The sequence below is a fragment of the Rhinoderma darwinii genome, chromosome 5 (assembly GCF_050947455.1).
Source record: "Rhinoderma darwinii isolate aRhiDar2 chromosome 5, aRhiDar2.hap1, whole genome shotgun sequence".
In the NCBI taxonomy this organism is placed as follows: Eukaryota; Metazoa; Chordata; class Amphibia; order Anura; family Rhinodermatidae; genus Rhinoderma; species Rhinoderma darwinii.
Genome location: NC_134691.1, coordinates 75,878,072 through 75,905,896, shown reverse-complemented (window position 1 = coordinate 75,905,896; position 27,825 = coordinate 75,878,072). Strand labels below are relative to the sequence as shown.

At 42.8% G+C, this 27,825-nt stretch overlaps 1 long non-coding RNA gene across 3 annotated transcripts in view; it reads right to left on the bottom strand.

Annotated features, from left to right (window-relative positions):
* Positions 1-914: 914 nt before the first annotated feature.
* Positions 915-27,825, bottom strand: part of LOC142651445 (uncharacterized) — a 50,014-nt gene continuing 23,103 nt past the window's right edge. For all 3 annotated transcript variants that reach the window (XR_012847625.1, XR_012847626.1, XR_012847627.1), the window contains 3 exons: positions 13,666-13,784; positions 5,768-5,802; positions 915-1,069 (listed from right to left, as the gene is read on the bottom strand). This is a non-coding gene — a long non-coding RNA (uncharacterized LOC142651445). The remainder of the gene's footprint in view (positions 1,070-5,767; positions 5,803-13,665; positions 13,785-27,825) is intronic.

Sequence of the window (27,825 nt, the reverse complement as noted above, 5' to 3'; positions counted from 1 at the left end):
AAAATGCGCATGTTTTTGCCAAGTAGTAATTAGTTTTTGGGCAAAGCGTGCCAAAAAGCACCCTCATGCAGCAGTGAACCCCTATCTCAGCTGCAGCACCAAAAGGTGTGAGACAAGGCTACAGAAGACCTCATGGGCAATTAGGGGATAGCAGAACTGTTACACAAACTTCTTTTTTGTCAGCTTGCCCACACTGCTTAGAGAATTTTAGCAGTGATGCCCCCCCCCCCCCCCTCCCCATCTAGGGACAGGAAAGCTTTCACTTCTTTCCATGGGACATCATTACAGGATATGCCAGAGGTCTGAAAAATCGGGGGGGGGGGGGGGGGGGGGGGTCAAGTAACCTCTGTTACAGTCCAAGCAGAGGCACGGTTGCAATAAAAATGTTAAATGGAGCATGCAATGCATATGTACTGCTAGCCCTTTTCATCTAAGTCCTGTAGCTATGAAGTAATTGTCTTGTGCGTCTTCCTGGTTGAAGAAGTTTGCCAACCAATGCCTTAAAATAGGATCATTGAATGTACCAAGCATCTTTAATTTTTTGCTTCTGTTACACCAGATTTACCCATCTCTAGCCAGGTTTCACGATTTCTTATGTTTATGCATTTCAGTGTACCCGATGCGTTGTTATTTACTGTGTATGTTTTACAGAAAACGAAAAAAGGTCAGATTGCATCTTACAATGCTTCATATAAACGTAAATTTATTCAACGTACGGTAGTTTATTCCTTATGGCTTCCGACTAGAACACAGAACCCAATTTGTCCTTTTATCTGTGACTCACAACATGAAGTTTCTTCTAGCTTTCCCTGCTTTTGCGAAAGACAAAATTTTAATCTACGTCATCACTGCCTATTACAGGACTTCTGCTTTGTACTGTGGTTCTTAATAAGGATTACATGAAATAGAGAACATTTCATAAAAATCTGTTTTATTTCATGAGAAGTCTTTACCAAATTCAGTTACAATGAGCTTCTAAACATTTTCTCCAAACACCTAGTGACACTCAGCAAAATGAAGTCTTTATTTCTGTTCAGTTTTCTTACTCTTTTCCTACCGCAGTCGGTGCCTAAGTAGGAAGGGGGAAGGAAGAGCAGGAGAAAAAAAAAAGGACATTGAAGAAACGTTAATGCGCAAAAATAAAATCGAATACAAGATTAATTATAGTTTGAGCAAGTGCTCACTCTTCAGATATTTAAAGCCTCAGCATTTAGCCATCAGATGGGTAAACGGCAAAGATGAATCATCATTGAGTGAGCAGGTTCTATATAAAGTCAATGCTTCACACAAGCATCACTTACAATGAACTCACATTATGCATCACGAAAATGGTTGGTAATCCTTTACAGATTAAAATAAACCAGAGACCATAATAGACAAAGGACTAGTCACTCTGGGGGTCTATTTACTACACAAAATATAGAAAATAATTATATATATATATATATATATATAATTAGATTTCAAACCATTGCATTATGGTTAGGCACCCTTCGCATATTTAGGCCTCATGCACACGACCCTAGCCATGTGCAAGGCCGTGATTTTCAAGACGGCCGGGGAGCGACACCCGCAAATCGCGGGCCGCGCACATTTCCTATGAGCCTGGACCACAGTTGTAATAAGACATGTCCGTTCTTTCTGCGGTCCGGGCTCCTGGGCCATGCACGGACCGTGAAAACCACGGACGTGTGCATGGGCCCATAGGAATGACTGGGGCCGCAATTCTCCTGTGGATTTTCGGGGGAATTGCAGTCGCAAAAGCACGTTAGTGTGCATGGGGCCTTTCAGTGAATGGATACATTGCTTTCTTATAAAGTTTAGCATCTGATGCATCAACTTTGATGCCAGACGTCTCCATGCAGCTTATTTTTGTCAGGGTTTGGATGCCGGTGAATATATTGGTGAATATAGTGCACAAGTTTGGTGAATATAGTGCACAAGTTTGGTGAATATAGTGCACAAGTTTGGTGAATATAGTGCACAAGTTTGGTGAATATAGTGCACAAGTTTGGTGAATATAGTGCACAAGTTTGTCATTAGTTGCGTTTGTACAGTATGCATCTAAGGCTGGGCTTACGTATATCCTCTATTCCTGAGCCAAAGGAGGTTTTTCTCCCCTTTGAGAAGAAGTTTTCTGAAAAGTTTAGTTACCCTTTAAATCAAATTTGACAGACATCAGAAGTTTTGCTCAGTGGGGTTCCGAGCACCAAGACCCACACTGATCGCTAAAACGAAGCAGAAGTGTACAGGCTCAATAGAAAGTCTGAGCCCATAACACCAACTACTCGGCTTTCTGAGAAAAGCAGGTCAGAAACTAAGTGGCTCAGCGCTCAAGCAAGTGCTGCTCACACTTCGTTTAAGCGATTGGTGGGGTTCTCCATGCTCGGACCCCCACTCCTAACGTGTCACTATAAGGCTGGGTTGACACCACACAGATTTTTGCAGGAGGAAAAATCAGGATTTTCCTTTGCAAGCACGCAGATTTTCGCCTGCGGCCATTGAGCGCCGCAGGCATAAAACGCCGCAAAATGCGCTTTCTCTGCCTCCCATTCAGGTCAGAGGCGTAAAAGCCCGAAGATAGGGCATGTCCCTTTTCCCGCGAGCCGGATTTTCCGCTCGCGGGAAAAAAACGCCTCCACCTCCCATTGAAATCAATGGGAGCCAATTTCGGATGTTTTTTGGCACGTTTTGCGGCGCGGTTTCTGCGTAAAAAAACTCAGTGTGAACGTAGCCTAACATGTCAAGTCTTCTGAAAGTTTAGTTACATTCTATAATTTTAGAATAAAATAGGAATCCTTAAAGTGCAATCAATTAGTCTGCATTTCTTACAGCATAGTTCTCTACAAGGGGCTGTTCACATCCCGTCGCAGAGCAGCTGTGACAGATACCCCTAACAGAGCCTCCAATGCAGATGTGAACAGCCCCTTAGGAATTCTTAATCCACTTCTTGCAGCATGGTTCTCAATTTTATTCTAAAATTGTAGGATGTATCAAAGGGCAGCTAAACTTTCAGAAAACTTCTGCCATGTTATAGTGACATGTCAGAAGTTTGTATCAGTGGGGGAATCGAGCACTTGTTTGTGGTAAAATCAGACACCCTGACGGAAAGCCGACGGAACCCATTGAAGTCAATGTCTTCCATCGGCAGTATTAGTTGTGCAATCAAACTGTTCCTTCTGGTATTTCCTTGTTCTGCTTCTCTGACTGAGCAGAACGGAATACCAAAATGCAGATGTGAACAGTCCCTTAGTAAGGCAAAATTGTGCAAACTATTGATTTCCACAAGGTACAGCTTCTGTGAGGAAAAAAAAACAAAAAAAACTATTTGCTTTATTTTGCCATCCATGTTAGAATGAGGTACTAAAACCGTGTATAACAAGCAGTCTGTTACTGTGACAACTTTAGCACATGTAAGCTTTGTGTGACCACAGCAAAAATGTCCTAATTTAACCCCTTCCCTCTGCAGCCATTTTTTTGAGTTTCTCATTTGCCTCCCCACCTTCCAAACACCATAACTTATTTTCTCTTTCTGGATATAGCCATAGGCAGGCTTTTTTTCTTTAGAAGCAAAGTAGTTTTTCACTTAACCATATATCGTACTGGGAAACCAGAAATTATGTGGGAATAAAACACAAAAAACTTTCCACCATTTTTTTTGTTTTTGGGGGGGGGGGGGGGGCGCACGTTTCTACAGGGTTTACGTGCGTTAAACACACATTTACTTTATTCTACGGGTCAAAATGGCAATACCAAATACTTGTATGTTTTACTATATTTATAAAGAAATAAATAATTTGTACAAAAAAAAAAAGTGTTGAAATATTCTGAGAGCCATAACTCGGTTTTTCTGTCGATTGAGTGGCATGAGGGCTTTTTCTTTTGCATGGTGAGCTACAGTTTATTGGTATCATTTTGGGGTACATAAGACAGTCTCCCACAAAAAAACCGCAAAGTAATGAAAGTGACCAAACAAGTGAAATTGTAATCGTTTTTTTACGGCGTTAGCATCTGTAAAAGTCCAAACAATTACAGTGGAGATACCAATTAGGCTTAATGTTTACATTACTTTTAGGAAAAATGGGAAAAGGGGAGGGTCCCTCTAGGGGACTTGAACTACTGATTGTTGGATCGATTGCACAATTTACTGTAATACTTGTGTATTGTAGGGATGTCACGATACCAGAATTTGGACTTTCATACCGATACTTTGTGTAGTATTGCGATTGAGATACCAAAACGATACTTTGCCAACAGGAATAAAAATAAAAAAAATGTTTCAATTTTCTGACGTGAGGCCTGATGAATTTTGAATGTGCCTTACATTAATAGTAATTAACCCCATCATGTTTCTCAGTCATAATGGGTTAATGTGTAAGGTACATGATAGATTAATAGTAATTAACCCCCGAGGCACATGGAGGTTAAATTCATTACACCTCGTGCCTCACAAGTGAAAGAAAGCAGTTTATTTTATTACAGCATATACATCATAAATTATGCAAAAAAAAGAATAATTGTTGTGCAGGTTATTACGGCCACGCCAATACCGAATAGGTGTATATTTTATGTATTGAGACTTGTTTTAATGTTTATTGTAAAAGAGGTGTGCATGTATTTTTTTATTTTACATTACTTTGTGTTTATTTTTAAACTTTAATGTACTGGCATATAGATATATGCCAGTACATTAGCCTGTGTACGGATAGTACACAGGCAGTTGTTAGGACATAGTATGCCCGAACAGGAAATATGGTGAGGTAAGACATCCCTGGGGTCCTTCAATGGACCCTGGGCTGTCTGCCCATATATGATATGTCTCTGAATCGCGTCACAGGGATTCCTGTGATGCGATCCAAAGTGCATCCCCCCCCCTTCTCATTTTCCCCTAAATGCTGCAGTCAGCTTTGATCACAGCATTCAGGGGAATAACGGCGGAGATGGTTTCTCGGATCTCCGCCATTATAGAGCAGGGCTGCGGCTGTGTACTACAGTCATTGCCCCTCTCCTGACATTAATTGCGCACGCGGTCAGCATTAGGTGATGCGGCTGGCGCTGCACTAAAGACAGAACATGGGGGTGTTTTGTAGTGCGCCCGCCATGTTCTGTTTTCAGTGCCGCCGCTCATTAATGCAGCGCTGGCCGCATCGCATTATCCCGACAGCGCGCACTTGTCGTCAGGACTCAGCAGCGGGGCAATGGCTGGATCACACATTCATATGTTACAATACAAAGCTGTGCGGCCGCAAAGCCTAGTATCGAAATACATGAAACGGTATCGAAGTTTTAATGCATCGTGCATCCCTAGTGTATTGCAGTATATTATATATACCTGCAACAGATCTCTATTATACGAGGACGTACCCATGGGCACCCTGCACATAAGACGGAAAGGCTGTGGATTTTTTTGCACGGATGTGTGCACAAAAATAAATCTCAGTGGATTATAGTACTAGCCATGTGGCTGAGATTTAAATCAAAACGTTTTGCAGCATGTGGATACATTTTCTGTACAGAAATCAGAGCATGCGGTGGATTTTTAAAATTGGCAGAAAGCTCACTGTTACGGCTGTTCTGTGAATTTTAAATGCTTAAAAAAAAAAAAAAAAAAAAGGTGAAAGCCACGCACAAATTTTGCAACAATTCCTGTGTGTAGGTAAGCTAAAAAGATAAGCTTACTGAAAACCTGCTCCAGAATGAAAGTCAGTATGGCATAACAGTTGTGCCACCTTGTCAGGAAAATAGTCACACAAAAGTATTAGCTTACCTGTTAGCCTAATCGCATCTGTCCCCAGTAGTCAGCTGGAAAATATGCAAATGACAATTAAAAATTATTTTTTTAGCAGTAAGAGAATAGGCAGAGCAATACTGTCAGAGCTTTAAGGCAATAAAGCAAATATATACCAAAAACAATTCTGTCTATTGCACAAAAATCTGCAGTAATACAAACCAAGCAACTTAAAAGGGGTTGTCCAAGATACCATCATATTTTCAAAAACCCCTTTAATGCATGTAATTTATAAATGTAAATACATTTGTAATATACTTATTTTCCAAAGTGGCCCCGTTTCCAGATCCTGCCGTGGAGAACTTGACTGGTGACGTCACTCTGCACTGGCTCTGCCGCTTTGTTGATCTTGAATTCTTTGCCGGGTATACGACATGTCACTTGTCACATGGTGTATATCGGCTTGTTCTGCTTCACAGCCGTAACGCACATGCGCTGTCACGGCTGTTCGAAACAGCAGGGGCTGCGCATGTGCATTACAACAGAACAAGCCGATATACACCACGTCACAAGTGACGTGTCGTATACCAGGAAAAAAAAATTCAAGATCAACAAAGTAGACAGAGCAGAGAGTGACGTCACCCATCAAGTTCCCCACGGCAGGATCTGGAAACGGGGCCACTTTGTAAATACAATTGTAATATACTTACATTTTCCAATTATAAATTACATGAATTAAAGGGGTTTTTGAAAATCTGATGGTATCTCGGACAACTCCCTTTAAAACACAGCCATTGACTATTCTATAAGTGCTTATCTGCATAACATTTCTACAGAAACCTGCTGGCATCAGTTTAGAAAGAGTCACCACAAACCATCTGATGGGTAAACGGCAATACTGAATCATCATTGCCAGCAAAAGTTGCTTAACAGATATGAAGAATATACCACTGATTAAAAAGGCACAAACTTAGAGCGGTTGTAAACAGCAGAATAATGGCATGTCTGGCAGCAGCAGAACGTCAGCTATTCAATTGGAAGAAAATCTTCAGCTTTTGCTCCCTGTGAAGACTGTTTGACAGAGGGAAGAGCCGCGTCTTCTGCTAAAGACGTATAACTACTCTGGACTCTCTGCAGTGGGTGGGGGTCATCAACCCCCCCCCCCCCCCCCTGATCTGTGCCATTTCTTAGCATCACTCAAAAACAAGACCACAGGCATTTTTGGTGCTTCACACGTGGAGAATATGCTATCAATTTTTAGTGGTGGGAAAGCCCCTTTAATAGGAGCGCAAAGATGGCAGACCTGGGGGGGGGCCTTCATTAGTGCCATGACAACCATCAGCACCAGACAATTGCGTCGCAGGGGGCCAAACGAACATCAGATGGGACTGCTCTTGTTTCTAACTGCTTAGATGCCCCAGTCGCTATTGACATACAGCAGACATGCTTAGGGCCTGTTCCGGCGGAGGTTTCCGTCGGTTGAAGCCCGAAATGGAAAGTGAAAGTACAGCTTCCGTTTCTGTCACCATTGATCTCAATGGTGATGGAAACATCGCTAATGCTTTCCGTTAGTCCCCATTCTGGCAGGTTTCCGTTTTTCCGACAGAATAGCGGAGTCGACTGCGCTATTGATTGCATCGGAAAACCGGAAACTTGACGGAATTGTGACGAACGGAAACCAGTAGCGATGTTTCCGTCACTATTGAGATCAATGGTGACTGAAACGGAAGCTGTACTTTCACTTTCTGTTGCGGGGTTCACCCGACAGAAACCTCTGACGGAACGGAAATGAACGGTGATGTGAACAGGCTCTAACCTAGAATTGTCTTCTTAGTCGGCTCTGCAGCTTTAGAATTCAGTTTTTACTGTTCCCATACCGCATGCTAATGAGCATAAAAGAGTCAAATCATCTTTCCAAATGTCTTTGAGTTTACCCCGCCTCATTATTTTTGATCGACAGCTCCTCGCCTTCCCCCAGCACACAAAATCCTGCACTTGTGCATTGATGTTCTCTTCTGGTGTGTGCACAAAGGGACACCAGATTATTATGATAAAAGACGCAAAAGGTTTGCAGACCGTTTACAGTCGGAGGAATATAGGAGAGGGGATAACGGCAATGAACTTCTTATAGCAGCGGCTAGTGAGGGATAAGTAAAGTTCAATAGGTGAGATGCTGGCGACCAGTTCCCTTTAAAAATAAAAAAATTAAAAAAAATTGTGCAATAAAATTTATATTAAAGAAATAACTTTTTTCACTTACACTGCAAAAAGCAGTTTACTTCATCCTGTATTATGCATTTGGCTTCAGATATATTTAATTTAAAGGAGTTTTCCCAGGATTAGCAAAACATGGCCATTATCTTACTAAAACAGCGCCACACCTGAAAACATTTTGCGTGATATTGCAGCTCAGCCCCATTTACTTTAATGGAGTAGAGCTGAAATACCACACAACCCATGGATAGGTGTGCCATGGTTTTCGTAAGTAAGCAGTAGGGCTAGGCAATAAATGGAAAAACTAACGAAAATCAGCACAGATAAGACCTGGCTCTAAACCTTCTGTATACAGAAGACTCAGGGAGTATATTATATAATAGTACACAGCAGGCTCAAGGGATCAATATTAATTCAATGGCATAGCATGAAAAAAGGGGTGAGGCTTAAATAATCGTAATCGAGGTTACATGTTCAACTAATTGCGATTTTGACTTTGGTCATAATTGCCCAGCCCTAGAAATCAGTCATGTTTACTAACCTTGGAGAATCCCTTGAACACATTTCCACACGCAGGGATTTGTAAATTGACAACAGATTGTTACAGCTTGGATAACACTGCTGAAACAGCATGGGATGGAGGAGCATTTTAAAAGTTGGTATACTACAAAAAAACTGATGTGGGGGAACTTCAGGGGGATTACGGAGTACAGGAGTAACTGTGCTACCATGTGGTCCTAATCAAAAGACACAAACCACTGGTATGTGCCGATAGTGTCCATGATTTCCAGAAGAATCGAATAAGTGACTGTCACCAACCTCAGCCTAAGAGCCTGTTCACATCAACGTTGCTTTTCCGTTCGACCCTTGTCAGAGGAACTCTTGAACGTAAACTAAATAGTCCATTTGCATTACCATGGATTTCAATGGTAATGCTTCTGTTGCAAATGGTTGGTTTGTTTCCGTTCCATAAGGTTTTAGATTGTTTGTTTTTTTTTGCTGAAATGGCGTAGTCGACTAAGCTATAGTTTCTGCAAAAAACGAAAACAAAAAAAAACAAACAGAAACAAACACAAAACTATTTGCAATGGAAGCATTGCATTACCATTGATTTCAATATTAAACGGAGCTTTAGTTTCAGTTTGGCTTTTCCTTCATGGGTTCCTCTGACAAAAAGCTGCAACGGAATCCATGACCGGAAAACCAACGCTGATGTGAACACAGCCTAATATAAGTATTCTGTATTACACTCACTTGCGTATGGTAGATACAGGTTAACTTCAAGTACTACAAAATACGTATATTGGACTACCGATGTTGGTAATACTACACGGTCTTTTGGAACAAGTCTAAAACTGAACATTAAGTTCACACGTAATGGTTTTGCTGCAGAAAGTACACACCTTGCCAATCTGGTACACTCTGGTGGCAATTCCTTCCTAGTCCCCAGCCAGTATTCATACAGTGGCCTCCAGCGAGTACTTGTAACAAAATCTGACCACTGCAGCCTGTGACTGGCTGCAGTGGTCACGAGTCAACACGTCATCCCGGGAGGCCGGTATACAGAGACCGGCGGGTGACTAGGCAAGCATAGCCACAGGAGCTTCATGGGATTGATGAGTACAATTTGTTTTTTTGTACGATTATCCACACCTGAAGACTTTCCTGTGGATCTGCAACACTAGGATTAGATTGTGGATTATTTATTCCCCATATAATTGGGAAAATCTGCAAAAAAGCTGTTCGTTTGGCTACAGAAATCAACATGCTGCCAATATAAAAATGTGCACCGTTTAGTTAAAATCTCTATCACATGGCCGGTACTGTATTCAGCTGTGGATTTTCAATGCGCAAAACTCACATGGTAAATCCCTAGAGTTTCCACTACGAGTAAAAGTCCACTTATTTAAATTTAGCTGTAAAATGGGTCAGATTTCCACTGCTTGACATGAGGCATCCAAGTGCAACGAGGTCATAAGCTCATTAACAAAAACCAAGGTTGCCAATAATTGTGTCACACTTCAAGTGGACCTCTAGCTTTTATTAGATTGAATTTAAAGACCATATGGTCAACAGATGAATAACTTCTGCTATCGTTGGTGGCAGACATTAAATCACTAAACTTTATTATAACTTCATAGCAAAATATTCACAATATAAAAATAATCATATTGTAAAACCATATTCCATTATCAGCTTAAGGCAGGAATATAATGATCTATTGAATACAACTATCCATACTTAGTACACCTGTATAGTGCTATTGACAAAAAGTCAACTATGATAAATTGACTAAGGTTACAAAGTGACCTGGCATGGGGTTACAGGGTTGGGAAGCTTGATATTGATTAAAGGTCATCACACACACTAAAGTGACCATCTCTAGGGACATCTTTGCTCTACTTCACACATTCACAGACTTCAGTTAAACATAGGTCAGAGTCACCTACAGAATAAAGAATAATATCTGACCACTTGACCTTTAAGATAACCAATTTATCATCCCACAGACTCCAAGCGTCAAAAGTGATTTATGAAGACATCCAGAATATTGTGATTTTCATGCAGGAAATATGGATTTAAGAAGGTTACATTAAGAAATCTGACTGTAAAACAGATGAACGGTCACGAGAGTCTATAGCGAGTAGAGGACACCAAATTCATCCTGGTTAAAAAAGGACCATAAAAATAGGTATTAGAGAGCCTCTGTTATTCTATACTTGTCACATTGTATGGTGAATACCAGTATGCCTTTCCACGGCGTTCATTAACGGGCCTTAAGCTAGGCTGCCGCCTTTTCATGGGTGTCCCATGCAGGCTGGAGCGGTTGCTCAGCTGTCTGATGACAGCCGAGCTCCTGCTCTAACGGCAGCGATCGAAGCTTACTTCGATGTTAGCCGTTTAACCCGTTAGATGCTGCGGTCAATAGCGACCGTGGCATTTAATTTGTTTAGAGGGAGGGAGCTTCGTCTCACCCATCAGCGGCCCGCAAATGCAATTGCGGGCCTCCAAAGGGGTGTCATGGTAGGCGGGGGCCTAACAAAAGCCCCCCCAAGCCCGCCCTGGCTATATGCCTTTTAGGCCATACCAGAGTCACAGCCTAATAGATTGCCTGTCAGTTTTACACTGACAGGCAGTAATGCTTTGGTATAGTAAGTATACCAAAGAATTATATCTGCGATCAAAAGCTCGCAAAGTGAAGTCCCCTAGTGGGACTGAAAAAATGTATTTAACATTTTAAGATTTGACCATACCTAGTGACCGCTGCTGTATCCAGGTGGGGAAAGAGAAGCAAGGTGCCCAGAATTACAAAAACAGCAGCGCTCGCTGAGCTACGCAGTTTCCATAACTCCTAGACAAGTGAATGGGAACTACAGAAACAGCATTGCTAAGCGAGCTCCGGTGAGGCTGGGACCGGGAATCAGTTCTGGTCCCAGAGCGATGAGACCATGAACCCCTGAAAAAGTACCAATGAAAACTAAGTCTCCTCCCGTAAAAAACAAGCCCACATATCACTGCCACCGGGGAAAAAATAAAAATGCAAAAACAAATTTAGTTCAAGTGTTTTTATTGAGCAAAAGTAGTAAAAAAAAACAAAAAAAAAAAAAACTCCATACTTTTAATAAAGTTAATCAAAAAATTATATGTGACCCAAAATGGTGCCATTAAAAAAATACAAGTAATCCCGCACAAAAGTCATACAGCTGTGTTGATGTAAAAAAAAAAAAATTTACAGCTCTTTAAAAGAAACGATTGAAAAAAAATAAATTGCTTGGTCAGCAAGGCCTAAAATGGGTTTGTCACTGAGGGGGTTAATAAAAAAAATAAAAAGTTATCTAATTTATTAGAGGGGTTGTCTACAAACCAGACAACTGATGGGCAGTGGCGGATTAAGTATCATGGGCCCTGGGCTGTTGAAACAACTTGGGCCCCCCCCCCCCTCACACGCAATTCAACCCCCCCAAACTGGCTGATTCTGTACCCGTCAGTACCACTGACCTGACGCATACAGGTTTTAGCACTAGATACAGCTGCTCTGTATTCAGGATATAACGCAGCTGTATCTCAAAAAGTAAAAATAATTTTTAATAAAAAAGTATTTAGAAAGTTGCACCAGTTTTATTAAAGAAAAAAAAAATCTAAAATAAATAAATTATAACACCTCTTTAAAGTGTAACTAAACTTAACATGTGAGCGATATGTTAGAACTTTTAAAATCGGTGGGGGGGGGGGATGTTAGAGCACGGAGACCCCCACCAATCGCTAGAGCGAACGATTGAATGCGCCACTTCGCTTCTGAATGTACGTCCATACACCACTTTCTCGGCTTTCCGAGAAAAGCAGATCAGAATCGAAGCGGCACAGCGGTCACCTGAGTGCTTCTAACACTTTGTTTTAGGGATCCATGGGGGTCTCTGCTCGGACCCCCACCGATCAAAACTCCTGACATTTCACTATGACCGGTCAGAAGTTTTTTTTAGAAGTTTAGAAGGGTGTCGCGAAAAAAAAAAAAAATAAGTTTCGATCAATTTGCTTTTAGTGTTTTATTTAAAAAAAAATGTATTTGTGTTTTACTTTTTTTTTTTATTTTCTAACTTTTTCTTCTCTACGGGGGCTGCCATATTTTTCTAAAATTTCTGTATGTGTCGATTGACACATACAGACATGGAATACGGCACATACATCCCCATAGAGAATGCGAACGGGAGCCGTTCCACTCACTATGGTGTTCGCCGTCTGTGTGGGAACGGCGCATGCAGTCCAAATGGAAGGTCTTCGGCCGAGCGACATCCGGCGCCATTTTCTTGTGGACCGGAAGTCGCGGCCGGACTGTAAGATTACTACTTCCGGTCGCGGCTTCCGGACATAAGTTCTGAAGCAAGCACTAGGAGCGGAGGGAGCAGACGTACCGAAGGGAGCTGCGGCAGCAGGAGCAGGTAAGTTATGTCTGTGTTTTACTGTGTGATTACCACTGTATGTAAGCCTACTACACTGTGTATTCGCCCAAAAAATGGCGACAGTGTAGGAGGGTTGAACATGCAATCCCCTCCTTTCTCCTGGCACTAGCCAGGATAAAGGAGGGGGGATTGTTTGAGGACGCTAGAGCGAGTGTGTCTTCTCAAATTTTGCAGAATAAAGCAATGTGGTTGCTTTACCACATGCCAATGCTGCAATTTTGGAAATTGCTCCCTCTAGTGACCAGCACAGGGAAATGTTATAAATTAGAATCTAATTTATAATATTTCCTGACTTGTGAAAAAATGAAAACAATGTTTAATCATTTATACACTAACTGTTTAAACAAAAAAAAAAAATTTTCTAGCGACACATTCCCTTTAGAGGGGTTTTCCCTTGGGGGAAATTTATGACATATCCTGTGGATCCTGTCAGATAGGTGAATTTCCCAGAGGTGGGGCTCGCATCTATCTCTAGAACCGGGCCCCCTAAAACCTGTTCTGCCTCTTGGCCACTTCTGGACCATGGACTTCCCGTAACTCATAGTAGTGAATGGCAGTACACACACCTCAATTTAGTGCAACCCCTGCTGTATAGGTTTGCATGGATAAAACTACAGCTCCCAGCATGGCCCGAACAATTGTAAGGATATGCTGGGAGCTGCAGTTTCCCAAAAATAAATAAATAAATCTCAGACCACCCATCTTGCTGCAGATCATACAGTGACTACAGTATTGATTAGAGGCAGAATACATTAAGTGACTTACCAGTGACTTCATTTCAGATTCTAGTTCTTTTTCTCTTTTCTTCTCCATCCGGTCCAGACCTCTGACTTCTCCTGGCAACGACCCATTTCTGTTTTCCGCTCAGAACTGGACCCCACAACCTGGATACAATCAAACTCTGGATTACTACATAGACTGCTTCAGAAAAAAAGTTAAATCTGAGATCTTGGACCAACAACACAAAGTAACACACAATCTCAGCATGGAGGAAAGGAATGCAACAAAATCACTAAAATCCAACAGAGACATCATCATCAAACCAGCTGATAAAGGAGGCGCTGTAGTGATTCTGAATACATCCGATTATATCCAGGAGGCACACAGACAACTCTCAGACAGAAAATACTACACCCTGCTTAATGAAGACCCCACCAAACAATACACAGTAGAACTTGTCCGTATCATCAATAATTTCAACGCTGTATCAGACAGTTTAATGGACCTTATACCGGACAATCCCAGAATGGGAACATTCTACATGTTACCTAAAATACATAAAGAAGGCAATCCAGGGAGACCAATCATTTCAGGTGTTGGGACTTTAACTGAGAATATTTCTGGCTGGGTGGAAAATCTTCTAAAGCCCTTGGTGAGGTGCACACCCAGTTATGTCCAGGACACCACAGATGTCCTCTGCAAACTCTCAGCTCTAGGTCCACTACCAGAGGGAACAATATTGGCAACTATGGATGTGGAATCTTTATATTCTAACATCCCCCATGAGGATGGCATAGCCGCATGCCAACACTTTCTTCAAAAGAACAATCTAGCGACAGAGCCAGCCCTACAACTCCTCAGGTTCGTACTCCATCACAATTATTTTTTATTTGACAAAGACATATATCTGCAATGTATGGGAAGCGCTATGGGTAGCAAAATGTCACCACAATATGCTAACCTGTTCATGGCCAAACTAGAGGAAGAGTTTTTATCAACCTGCGTAACTAAACCTCTAGCATATTTCCGGTACATTGATGACCTGCTGATAATCTGGACAGGCTCTGAACATGAACTGCTTTCTTTCCATAAAAACTTCAACAAGTTCCATCCTACCATCAAACTCACTCTCAACTACTCTACATCTCAAATACATTTTCTGGACATGACCATATACATGAGAGACAATACCATACAAACAACAATCTACCATAAACCTACAGGCCGTCCAGCATATCTGAGATGGAACAGCTTCCATCCGAGACACATAAAGAAATCCATCATCTACAGCCAGGCTCTGCGATACATACGGATCTGTTCAGACTGTGAAGACACAAAACAACACCTGCTATCACTGAGGAATACATTCTTACAACAGGGATACCATCCAAGGATTATAGATGATCAGATCTACAGAGCAACAAGAATTCCAAGGAGCAATCTTCTGGAGTACAAAAAGAAGGAAGACAACAGCAGGGTTCCCCTAGTGGTCATATACAACCCCCAAATGAACATCTTGAGGAAAATTGCTGCTGATCTCCAACCTATATTTAACAAAGACAATAAACTGAAGGAAATATTCCCAGATTTACCACTCCTTGCATACAAACAGCCACCAAACCTAAGGAATCTCCTGGTCAGAAGTGCCCTCTCACCACCATCAGAGACTGGCACTTTTCCTTGCAACAGTAGAAAATGCAAGACCTGTACCAACATCTGGTCATCAAACACCATCCAGATACCAAACACGCAGCAGGACTATAAAATCACTGGCACGTTCTCCTGTACATCCTCCAATGTAGTGTACATGATCCTGTGTACAAGGTGCATCAATAAAGGAATCTACATTGGAGAAACAATACAAAAACTACAAACCAGGATGAATCTTCACAGACATACAATAAAACAGGAGGTGGATACACCCGTGGGAAAACACTTCTCTGGACCAGACCACAGTTTGGCAGATTTAAAGGTACTCATTCTGAAGGGTCATTTTAAAAACAACAGAGAAAGAAAAATTTGGGAATTCAAGATGATAAAATTCCAGTCATTGACACAAGGCCTCAATCTAACACCAGGATTTATGAGCCACTACATGGACACACGTCACGTCCCCCATCAGACTGACTCCAGATGCCTTAACTCCTAAGTCATCATCCCTATAACCTCAGTTTTATTGCCCCGGCTTATCTTAATGATGTATCACCTCATGTACTAATTGTCTTTGTGTAACATCTAAATGTTGTGCTTTTTTCTAAGTCATTCATTTGTAAACTGCCTGAAGGGGCCTCTGTGCTCTGAAAGCTTGCATATAGAACTTTTATGGTTAGCCAATAAAGGTATCATACCTATTATACTTTTGTCTTTTTTGACACAAAAGTATTTAACATTTCACACTGCATCTATAAACAAAGATAAAGTTATCATGGTGACGCACAATACGTCCCTATATATTATAGTACCATACTCTGCACCTCTAATTATAATAACACCATACAGGGTGTCCGTGATTATAATAGCAGCGTACACCGTCACACACAGTGCCCCTTGTAGATAGTGCCCCCCATAGATCACCCTGTAGATCGTGCCCCACATACAGCCCCCCTCCTGTAGATAATGCCGCCCACACTTTATATTTAGTTGAAAACAAAATTTACTCTCCATGATCCCGTTCCCGCGCAGTCCTGTGTCAATGCAGGCCTGCTCTCTTCTGAGCAGGTCTGCTGGGGCTCAGCAGCGCCATTGAAAAGGAGCTGACTGGCAGGGCAGAATGACATGCCTCGTCAATCAGCGCCCTTAAAGAGTGGAAGCGGTGCGATGATGTCATCTCTCCACTACCATCGATAGGCAGGGCAGAATGACTTCCTCCGCCAATCAGCACCTTTCAACAAGTTGAAAGGCGCTGATTGGCAGGACAACTCATTCTGCCCTGCCAATCAGCGTAATTTTAAAGGCGCTGACTGGTCGGGCACGGAACGTACCTGGCCATTCAGCACTTATGCAGATACTCGCATGTACAATTAGTACAGGAGGTGGTGGCGGCGCCTGGTTTCAGTTGCGCCGCCACCCCCTCGGCGAGGCAGCAGGACGGACGGTACTGCCCTATTCCCTCTTAGCCCACCCCTCCTCCCCATTAGCAGCGCTAGCATTTTTTTTTGTTTTAAATGATGTGCGGTTCGGGCCCGGACCGCCCATATGATAGACCGCCACTGCAGATAGGTCATCGGTATGTAATCGGTGCGGGTCAGACACCCAGACAAGCCGCTGCGGCCGGAGCTAGCGGCTTCCGGAATGAACATCCAGTGCACGGAGGCACCAGACCATCTGATCTGTGTGGGTTCTGGATGTCAGACCCCCACAGATCATGTACTGATGACCTATCCGGTGGATAGGTCATAAGTTGTCAGCAGCTGGAAAACCCCTTAAAATTATTTTTCAATGTAAACGCATACAGTGGGACAGAGTTACAGAACTAATAGGCAGTCAGTTGCCCTAACATCTCTGCAGACTAACACGAAATACAGATAACATGTTGGCAAAGACCTCACATTACATATTTAAGAAAAAAATAAAAAATGTAAGACCAGGCTACACGTCAACTACACAAGACCCACACTTTGTGACTTTCTAGGAGCGTTTGAAGCCCAAGTCAAATGAAATGGAGACTACTTTAGGAAGAAACCCTGGTAAGGTTTTCAAGAGGACTCTATCTTCTAATAGTCTGGTATATGGAGAGAAGGCGTGCCTGTATCTCACTTACTCTATGTGCGGACATGATGGCTAACAAAAATGTCATTTTGAGTGCCAGCATTTTTAGGGTTAGGGAGTCCAGAGGATCCAACAGTGAATTTGCCATAGCCTGGAGAACAATATTTAAGTTCCATGGAGGAACCGAGGACCTAATCTGGAGTTTAAGCCTAGAAGATGCTGTCAGAAATCTCCTGACCCAGGGGTGTTCTGCCAATGTGAAATATAAAGAAAAAAAAAAAAGCTTAATTGCAGAAATCTGAACTCTTAAGGTGTTTGGCTAGGGGATCTAGGTTTATTCCCACAAAATTTATAAATGCCTTCAGGCTCTCAGATATATCCCCAAGATAACCTGTTTCCTGCTTGCTAGCAGAGTGGAAATGACAAACTGAGAACCCTCTCTTTCTAAGGATTACGCTTTCAGCTTCCAGGCTGTCAGATGACATTTTTGTATTTGTGGATGTATTACTGGGCACTGGTATAGGAGATCTGGTATGGCCAGGAGAATCCAAGGATGATCTGAAGACATTCTCCTCAACCAGGGTCTCTTCGGCCAGAAGAGGGCTATTCATATCATGGAAGCCTTGTCTTCCCTGATCTTTCGGATCACCTTTGGGAGAAGACATGGGGGGGGGGGCATAGCCCCTCTCCTGACTGCCAACACTGGAAAAACACATCTATCGCTGTTGGGTAGTCTGTGGGATCCAGGGAGAAGAATCTTTTTCACCTTTGTTCTCTCTGGACGCAAACCGGTCTATTGAGGGAACCCCCCCACCCCCCCCCCCCCACCATTTGAAAACAATTTTCCATTCCATTCCGACTGGCGTAACCTCTTCCGGCTTAGGAAATCCGCCACCTGGTTGTCCCTTCCTTTTTTGGGAAAATAAATCCATCAGTGGGAAGGATCTTGTCCCTCCCAGATTTATATAAGCCACTGTCGTCGTGTTGTCTGAATATATAGTCACATTCTGACCTGAAATTGCTGGTATGGTTTCATAATTTGAAAAGCCACTGCCAGCTCCTTGAAGTTGGAAGGCCTTTGTGCAGTCTGACTACCCCACGGACCGTGAAAAAAATAAAAATAAATAAAAGGAGTCGTAATGAGCTCAACAACCCTAGGGACTTGCATCCGTGGTTATGTTGAGTAGGTGTTACCCATGGAATGCCCCACCTGAGGTTCTCCCTGTTCAACCACCATTGGAGAGACAGCCTGGCTGCTGATGAAATGTGGAGGGCTTGATCTAGGGAGAGACTGCTCCAGTCCCACTGATCTAGAATGTCCCATTGTAGGGCCCTGGACCTGAAATGAGCCCACAATACTGCTGGGATGCATGATGTCATGAGGCCCAGAACAGACACCTTTCCTGAAAGATGTCGTTTGGCTTAAATATAGCTCTGAGACCCTTCCTATCAGGGGATTGATCTTCCCCTCTGGAAGGAAGGACATCTGCCTGGAGGAGTCTAGAAGAATTCCAAGAAAGACATCTGTTTGAGTGGATCAAGTTTGATTTATGTTCCATCCCAGGTTCAACAGGATAGAACTAATTACCTCTATCTGCCAAACCAGGGTCTAAGTTGTTTTTGCCACTATTAGGAAAGTCTAGGTATGGAATCAGGAGGCTGTCTCTCGTCCTGATATAAGATGTCATTTCTACTATTAATTGCGTAAAAACCTTTTGGGCTTGGGAAATGTCAAAGGAGAGGACTCTGTACTGGAAATGAAACAGGGATCTGTTGAGGGTCACTGCTACTCTTAGGTATTTTTGGTGAGGGCTGCATATTGGTACATGATAATATGCATCCTCCAGATCTAGTGATGCCATCACACAGTCCTTGGAGAGGAGATTTATGGTTGAGGAAATGCTCTCCATGCAAAACGTTTTGTAGGTCAAAATAAGAGTTTAGGTTTTTTTTAATGTCTCATGATCCTGTATTTCCTTTCTGGTTTCTTCACAAGGAAGAGGGGAATAAAAGCCTTTACTTGTTTCTGTACTTTGGACCAACACCCTTTTTCTTATAATTGATAGCCCCACAGTCAGAAATTCTTTGTTTTTCTAAATTTTTGGGGGGTTTTGTAGGAAATAATCTGTCTGGAGTAAGTGATCTGAACTCTGGAACATACCGTTTTTACAATGTCTAGGATCCATTGGTTTGCCAAGATTTTTTCCCAATTTTTGTAAAATAGGGATAGACGACCCCCTGCCATGGATCTTCTGGCGTCAGTTGGTGGTCTCTGTTCTTGTGCTTCTTGGGGAACTTCAACATGCTGAATCCCTGTCCCCTGGGGTTAGGTTTTTTATTAAACCTTTTGGGACGAAAGGAATCCACTGTTTCTATCAGATGCTTTCTCTAATAGATCTAGGAGGGGGCCCAAATAAATAAAAAAAAATATCTCTAGCAGGGAATTGCACATAATTTCCCTTTGGAATCATTGCCCCCCTTCCAGCATTTTAGCCAGATAGCCCTTCTAGTAGAGTTTGAGGGGGCTGCTGATCGGGCTGAGGCGCACACAGTCAACCGAGGAGTATGCCACAAAATCTGCTGCCTCAGGCCCCATGCACACGACCATAAAAAAAAATATCCGTAATTGGACCGTAACAGGTCTGCAATTACGGACCCACCCGGTTCTATAGGTCGCGGACACCTTTCCATATCGCTACAGATACGTGTCCGTGGCCAATAGAACCATGCCAGGAATTATAGAGCATGTCCTACTTTTCATTCTTTACGGACTGTGCTCCCATACTGTGATTACGGGAATAGCTGTGTGCATGAAGCCTTAGACAATACCGGGAGAGAGGAGAGTATTTGATCCCTAGGAGTTTTGTCTCTAATTTGAAGCTATAATTGTGCTAGCCATATTTTAAAAGGGACCTTTGCTACACAAGTGGCTGAAATGCCTGGTTTAAAAGGCCCTGCTGAAGCTTCCCAGGCCTTTTTGAGGTAATCTGCCTTCCGATCCATGGGATCGGATAAGGAACATAGATCCTCAAAAGGAAGAGCACTCTTCCTAGATATTTTTGCCACTGAGGCGTCAAGTCTAGGGGAATTATCCCAATCCCTGCAGACATCAAATGGATATTTTTCCTTTTAAGGAACTTCAGAATACAAATCTTTCTATCTGGATTTTTCCATTCCCTCTTGATGAGGCTTAATGTTACATAGAAAAAAAAAAAACACACGTCCATAGAGTTCAACCAAGGGATGGGAAAGGGAAAAACATCTACACATAGGAGCGAATTTTTTTTTATTCTAGGAAATTATCTATGCCGTTTTTAAAGCCATCTACTGTAGCTACTGTGACCAGCTCCCGTTCTTATGGAGTGGAAAGGTACCCTGTTTTTTGGGTCCTAAGCCTTCGAACACAATGTCCTGTACTGAACTGGGTACATTACAAGAGAAGGGAACTAGGCCTTGGACTGGCTGGCGAGGCCCTCGGCTTCAAAATCATTGAACCCCGTCCTCCCAGTTAGGGCTGCCGGAATCACAACTTCCTGGGACGTGGGAAAGTCCCCCACCGGAAGTGAGAACCGCTCTCTCTCCAGAGGAAGGTCCCACGCCGTGGGACCTGAACCACCTCCAAGAGGAGAGGGGGGCGGAGTACCTACCCCAGGCTTAAGGTTGCTCCCTCCAAAGGAGACTTCTGTCTGGATTGCAGACCCCCTAGTAGGTTCTTACCTTCTCCCTCTAGGGGTGCTCAGAATGTAGGAGTGTTTTGCTTTGCCAACAGGACAATCCCATCTGGAGGACAGGAAACCTGACTGGGTGTGTGGAGAGGTGTGTCCTTTTTTTTATATCATCAGACTTCCTATCCAGCGAATGGGATGTATCTCTAGGGGTGCTGTAATAGGTGAAAGGGTAAAAAACCAACAAATAAGAGTTTACGAAAATACACGCTGTGGAATAATTTTCCGCAACGCAGGTCAATTTGAATGTTTTTTTTCCGCTCAGTATTTACGTGGTGTATGGATGAGATTTGTTCTCTCCACTCTGCTGCGATTGTATTTGCTGCAGATTATCCGCAACAAATTCAGTTGCAGAAAATGTATTGACGCAACGTGTGAACTGACAGTGCAAATTTACCCCAGTTCTTAGCTAGTTAGGGCTGGGCGATTTAGACCGAATTGTTGAATCTGTTTAAAGAGGCTCCATCACCAGATTATAAGTGCCCTATCTCCTACATAATCTAATTGGTGCTGTAATGTAGATAACCGCAGCGGTTTTTATTTTGAAAAACGATAATTTTTGAGCAAGTTATGAGCTAGTTTAGATTTATGCTAATGAGTTTCTCAATGGACAACTGGGCGTGTTTTTACTTTTTACCAACTGGGCGTTGTACAGGAGTGTATGACGCTGGCCAATCAGTCTCATACACTTCTCATTGTTCCATCCCAGCTTTTCACTGCACAATCACACTGTGCTGTGGATCATGCTGGGCTGGAACAATGAGAAGTGTAGGACACCGATTGGTCAGCCTCATTCACTTCTTTACAACACCCACTTGGTCTTTAACCCCTTAGTGACCAGATCATTTTAGGCCCTAATGACCAAGCTATTTTATTTGTTTTTCTATAATCGCATTCAAAGAGCTATAACTCCCGTATAAGTCCCGTGCAGGACTTAGACTAGGCGAACGTGAAAAAGCGTCAGCCTAGCCTAAGGCCCCTTAGTGACCAATGTAAAAAGGCGTATTGGTGGTCACTAAGGGGTTAAGAAACTAAATCTAAAATTGCTCATAACTTGCTCAAAAATTATCGTTTTTCAAAATAAAAACCACTGCGGTTATCTACATTACAGCGCCGATCAGATTATGTAGGAGATATAACGTGGTGACAGAGCCTAAGTGCCCTCTTTAATAATGGCGCTGTCGGGCCAAGCTACAGGACGAAGATCCGCCCCGCCACCTAGTCACTCTTCCGACGCTTTCGTGAGAGGGTGCGCGTACAGGATGTAACAATGCTGTTTGCTCCCACCTCCTGTGGCTGCCTGACGTAATGGTCCGCAGTACTGAATCTATTGGTCTATTGTCTGGCAGCTTATGAAGTCATAGGCTGCCAACGAGGGCATGTGGGGAATGTAAACAGATTGGTGAGCAGGGATGGAGGGGTAGGCTAACTATTTGTATTTAAGGGAATGGGAAGCAGAGCCAATTCTTTCAGCGGCTATAAAAGTTATCCTTTAGGCCTCATGCCCACTTCAGTTTTTTTCCTTCAGGGTGCTAGTCGGTTTTTTTCACTGATAGCACCCTGACCCATTCATTTCAACGGGCTCATGCACACTTCCATCATTTTCACAGATCTGTTGTTCCGTTCCGTCAAAAGTAGAGCACGTCCTACTTTTGTCAGTGATTCAGTGACCGATAGAAGTCAACGGCTCCGTGACAAAAAAAAAAAAAAAACACACGGACAGCACACAGGCTTCCAATGTGCCATCTGTTTTTGACAGATCCGTTGCCCTAGCAACGGCAGGGCGTGCCGAAGTTCACATTCATGCCTGAAGATGGATGTTGAGCCTCATAAGCATGATGAATGATCACCCAGAACTTTGGGAGATTAAAAACAACAAACCTGTAGGTATTAACCCCTTCCCTCTTTAGCCACTTTTGACCTTCCTGACCGAGCCTCATTTTTCAAATCTGACATGTGTCACTTTATGTGGTAATAACTCCGGAATGCTTTCACCTATCCAAGCGATTCTGAGATTGTTTTCTCTCGACACATTGGACTTTAAGTTACTGGCAAAATTTGCTCGATATGTTCAGTATTTAATTGTGAAAAACACCAAAATTTAGCGAAAAATTGCAAAAATTAGCATTTTTCTCAATTTAAATGTATCTGTTTGTAAGACAGGCAGTTATACCACACAAACTTGTTGCTAATTAACATCCCCCATATGTCTACTTTAGATTGGCATTGTTTTTTGAACATCCTTTTATTTTTCTATGACGTTACAAGGCTTAGAACTTTAGCAGCAATTTCTCACATTTTCAAGAAAATTTCAAAAGGCCATTTTTACAGGGGCCAGTTCAGATGTGAAGTGGCTTTGAGGGCCTTATATATTAGAAACCCCCAAAAAGTCACCCCATTTTAAAAACTTCACCCCTCAAAGTATTCAAAACAGCATTTAGAAAATGTCTTAACCCTTTACACATGTCACAGGAATTAAAGCAAAGTAGAGGTGAAATGTACAAATTTCATATTTTTTTGCAGAAATAAATTTTTAGTACAATTTTTTTTATAACACAGAAGGTTTTACCAGAGAAATGCAACTCAATATTTGTTGCCCAGTTTCTGCAGTTTTAGGAAATATCCCACATGTGGCCGTAGCGTGCTACTGGACTGAAGCACCGGCCTCAGAAGCAAAGGAACACCTAGTGGATTTTGGGGCCTTATTTTTGTTAGAATAAATTTTAGGCACCACGTCAGGTTTGAAGGGCTCTTGTGGTGCCAAAACAGTCAAAATCCCCCAAAAGTGACCCCATCTGGGAAACTACACACCTCAAGGAAATTATCTAGGGGTACAGTGAGCATTTTGACCGCACAGGTTTTTTGCATAAATTATTGGAAATAGGCCCTGAAAATTACAATCTAAATTTTTTCAAAGAAAATGTAGGTTTAGCTTATTTTTACTCATTTCCACAAGGACTGAAGGAGAAAAAGCACCACAAAATTTGTAAAGCAATTTCTTCCGAGTAAAACAATACCCCACATGTGGTAATAAACGGCTGTTTGGAGACACAGCTTGGCTTAGAAGGGAAAGAGCGCTATTTGGCTTTTGGAGATCACATTGAGCAGGAATGGTTTGCGGCGGCCATGTCACATTTGCAAAGCCCCTAAGGGGAAAAAACAATGAAAACGCCCAAAAAGTGACACCATTTAGGAAACTACACCTCTTGAGGAATTCATCTAGGGGCGTAGTGAGCATTTTGACCCCACAGATGTTTCATAGAATTTATTAGAATTGGGCAGTGAAAATAAAAACAATCCTTTTTCTTCAATAAGACGTAGCTTTAGTGCAATTTTTTTTATTTTCGTAACAAAGAAAAAAAAGAACCAAACATTTGTAAAGCAATTTCTACCGAGTACGGCAATACCCCATATGTGGTCATAAACTGCTGTTTGGGCACACGGCAGGGCTCAGAAGGGAAGGACCGCCATTTGGAGTGCAGATGTTGCTGGATTGGTTTCTGGGCGCCTGTGGGCCCAAAACAGTGGAAACCCCCCAGAAGTGACCCAATTTTGGAAACTACACCCCTCAATGCATTTACCTAGGGGTGTAGTGAGCATGTTAACCCTGCAGGTGTTTTGTAGAAATTAGTGTGAACTCGATGTTGCAGAGTGAAAATGGGATTTTTTCCACAGATATGTGGACAATATGTGGTGCCCCGCTTGTGCCACCATAACAAGACAGCTCTCTAATTATTATGCTGGGTTTCCTGGTTTTAGAAACACCCTACATGTGGCCCTAATCTCTTGCCTGGACAGTCGACCAGGCTCAGGAGTGAAAGTGTACCATGTAAAATTGAGGCCTAATTTGGCGATTTACAAAGTATTGGTTCACAACTGCAGAGGCTCTGATATGAAATAAAAATAAACCCCTGGGAAGTGACCCCATTATGGAAACTGCACCCCTCAAGGCATTTATTAAGGGGTGTAGTGAGCATTTTGACCCCACAGGTCTTTTCCATAAATGAATGCGCTGTGGATGGTGCAAATTAAAAATGTATATTTTTCCCTAGATATGCCATTCAGTGGCAAATATGTTGTGCCCAGCTTATGCCACTGGAGACACCCCAAAAATTGCTAAAAGGGTTCTCCCGGGTATGACGGTGCCATATATGTGGAAGGAAACTGCTGTTTGGGCACGCTGTAGGGTTCAGATGGGAGGAAATGCCATTTGGCTTTTGGAGCGTGGATTTTGCTTGGTAGTAGTTTTGTTTGGAGTCTTACTGGTGTTTCCGTTTATAATGTAGGGCATATGTAAGCCGGGCGGAGTATATAAGGGGCATAGTCAGGTGGTATAACAATGGGGTAAAAAAAAACAATAAAATAATCCATAGATGTGTGTTACGCTGTGAAGCAATCCTTTCTGCACAGGCCGGTGTCGCACTGATATATGGCGTCCTTTATTATCCCCCTTTTGATCCACACTCCGCGCCTTTGTAGTTTGGGGAATTTTGCTAGGAAGTGTTGTCCTGGTATAATACGGGCACCGTCGCTTCCAGCGGATATGTTTGGGCCCTCCCTTTCCTGGTTCCCTAATTTTAGGTCCTTGATAAATCGCCTCTTCAAACAGAAGAAATGTTCCCCTCGGGCACAACTGCATATTTTTTTATTTCCTGACTTATTGGAGCCATAACTAATTTTATTTTTCATAGACGTAGCGGTATGAGGGCTGGTTTGTTGCGGGACGAGCTGTAGTTATTATTGGTAACATTTTGGGGTACATGCAACTTTTTGATCACCTTTTATCCTATTTTTTGGGATGCCAGGTAAACAAAAAAAACGCAATTCTGGCACAGCTTTTTTCGTTTTTTTTTTATACAGCGTTCACCACGCATTATAAACTACATGTTAACTTTATTCTGCGGGTCAGTAAGATTCCGGCGATACCTAATTTATAGCACTTTATGTTTTACAACTTTTTGCACAATAAAATTACTTTTGTAAAAAGAATGTATTTTTTCTGTCGCCAAGTTGTGAGAACCATAACTTTTTAATTTTTTTGTCGACGGAGGTGTATGAGGGCTTGTTTTTTGCGGGACGAGCTATAGTTTTTATAGGTACCATTTTTGGATACGTGCGACTTTCTGATCACTTTTTATTCTAACATTTGTAGGGCAAAGTGACTAAAAAACAAACTCTTGTAACGTTTTTTACGCTGTTCACCGCGTGCAATAAATAATATAATATTTTGATACCTCAGGTCGTTACGGTCGCGCCGATACCAAATACATATGGTTTATTATTTTTCAATAATAAAGGACTTGATAAGAGTAAAAGGGGGATTGTGTTTTATTTGATTACTTGAAACTTTTATTGTTTTCAAACTTTTATTATTTGCACTTTTTTTTTACACTTTTTACACTTTTTCTCAAGTCCCACTAGGGGACTTGAAGGTCCAACGGTCAGATTTTTTTTTTTCTAATACAGTGCACTACCTATGTAGTGCAATGTATTAGATCTGTCAGTCATTCACTGACAGCAAGCCGATTAGGCTTCGCCTCCCGGCGGGGCCTAAATCGGCTTCCGTAATGGTCTCCTGTTGCCATAACAGCAGTCGCCAGTCCTGATTGCCTGTCAGGGCTGGCGATCTGCTAGTAACCGCTACGATGCAGCAATCGCTTTCGATTGCTGCATCGAAGGGGTTAATGGCAGGGATCGGAGCTAGCTCCGGTTCCTGCCGTTACAGGTGGATGTCAGCTGTACAGTACAGCGGACTTCCACCGCTGATGACGCCGGATCAGCTCCTGACCCGGCGCCATCTTGCCGGCAGCTACGGAAGCCGATCAGGCTCTGCCGCCGGGCGGATCTTGACCGGCTTCGGTGCTAGGCAGACCGGGAGGCCAGTATTAGGCCTCCGGTTGCCATTGCAGCCACGGGAACCCCGGCAATTTCATTACTGGGGTTCCGATGAGCTGCTAACACCTTAAGTGCAGCGATCGCGTTTGAGCGCTGCACTTAAGGGGTTAATGGCGGGGATCGAAGCTAATTTCGGTCCCCGCCGTTACAGCCGGATGTCAGCTGTAAGATACAGCTGAGATCCGGTGATGATGGCACTGGCTCAGCTTCTGAGCCGGTCCCAAACATTCGGCGTACATGTACAGCAAGATGCGGGAAGTCAATGCTTTCCATGACGTACATGTACGGCAAATGTCGGGAAGGGGGTTAAACTTAATTTGAACTTAATGGATCCGTGAAAAACAGAAGCCAACCGGAAGCACAACATCCGTTTAAAACGGAAACACGGAACGGACACGGAGTACCCACGGAAACTATAGGGCTTTATTCAGACGAACGGGAAAAACGTCCGTGCAACGCGCGTGATTTGCACGCGCGTTGCACGGACCTCTATTAGTCTATGGGGCCGTGCAGACATGTTCGTGATTTTTACTCAGCGTGAGTCCGCTGAAAAAGTCACGACATGTCCGTTCTTTGGGCGTTTTGCGTGAATCACGCACCCATTGAAGTCAATGGGTGCGTGAAAACCACGCATGTCGCACGGCAGCACTTCCGTGCGAACAGCGTGATTCGCGCATTAGCTGTCAAAAGGATGAATGAAAACAGAAAAGCACCACGTGCTTTTCTGTTTACAAACATCCAAATGGAGTGTCATAATGATGGCGGCTGCACGAAAAGCACGCAGCCGCCCATTATATGCTGCTGCCCCACGGAGCTGTTAAGTGGTTTTTGCGCACGCAAAACGCTGCATTTTTGCGTGCGCAAAAACGCCACGCTC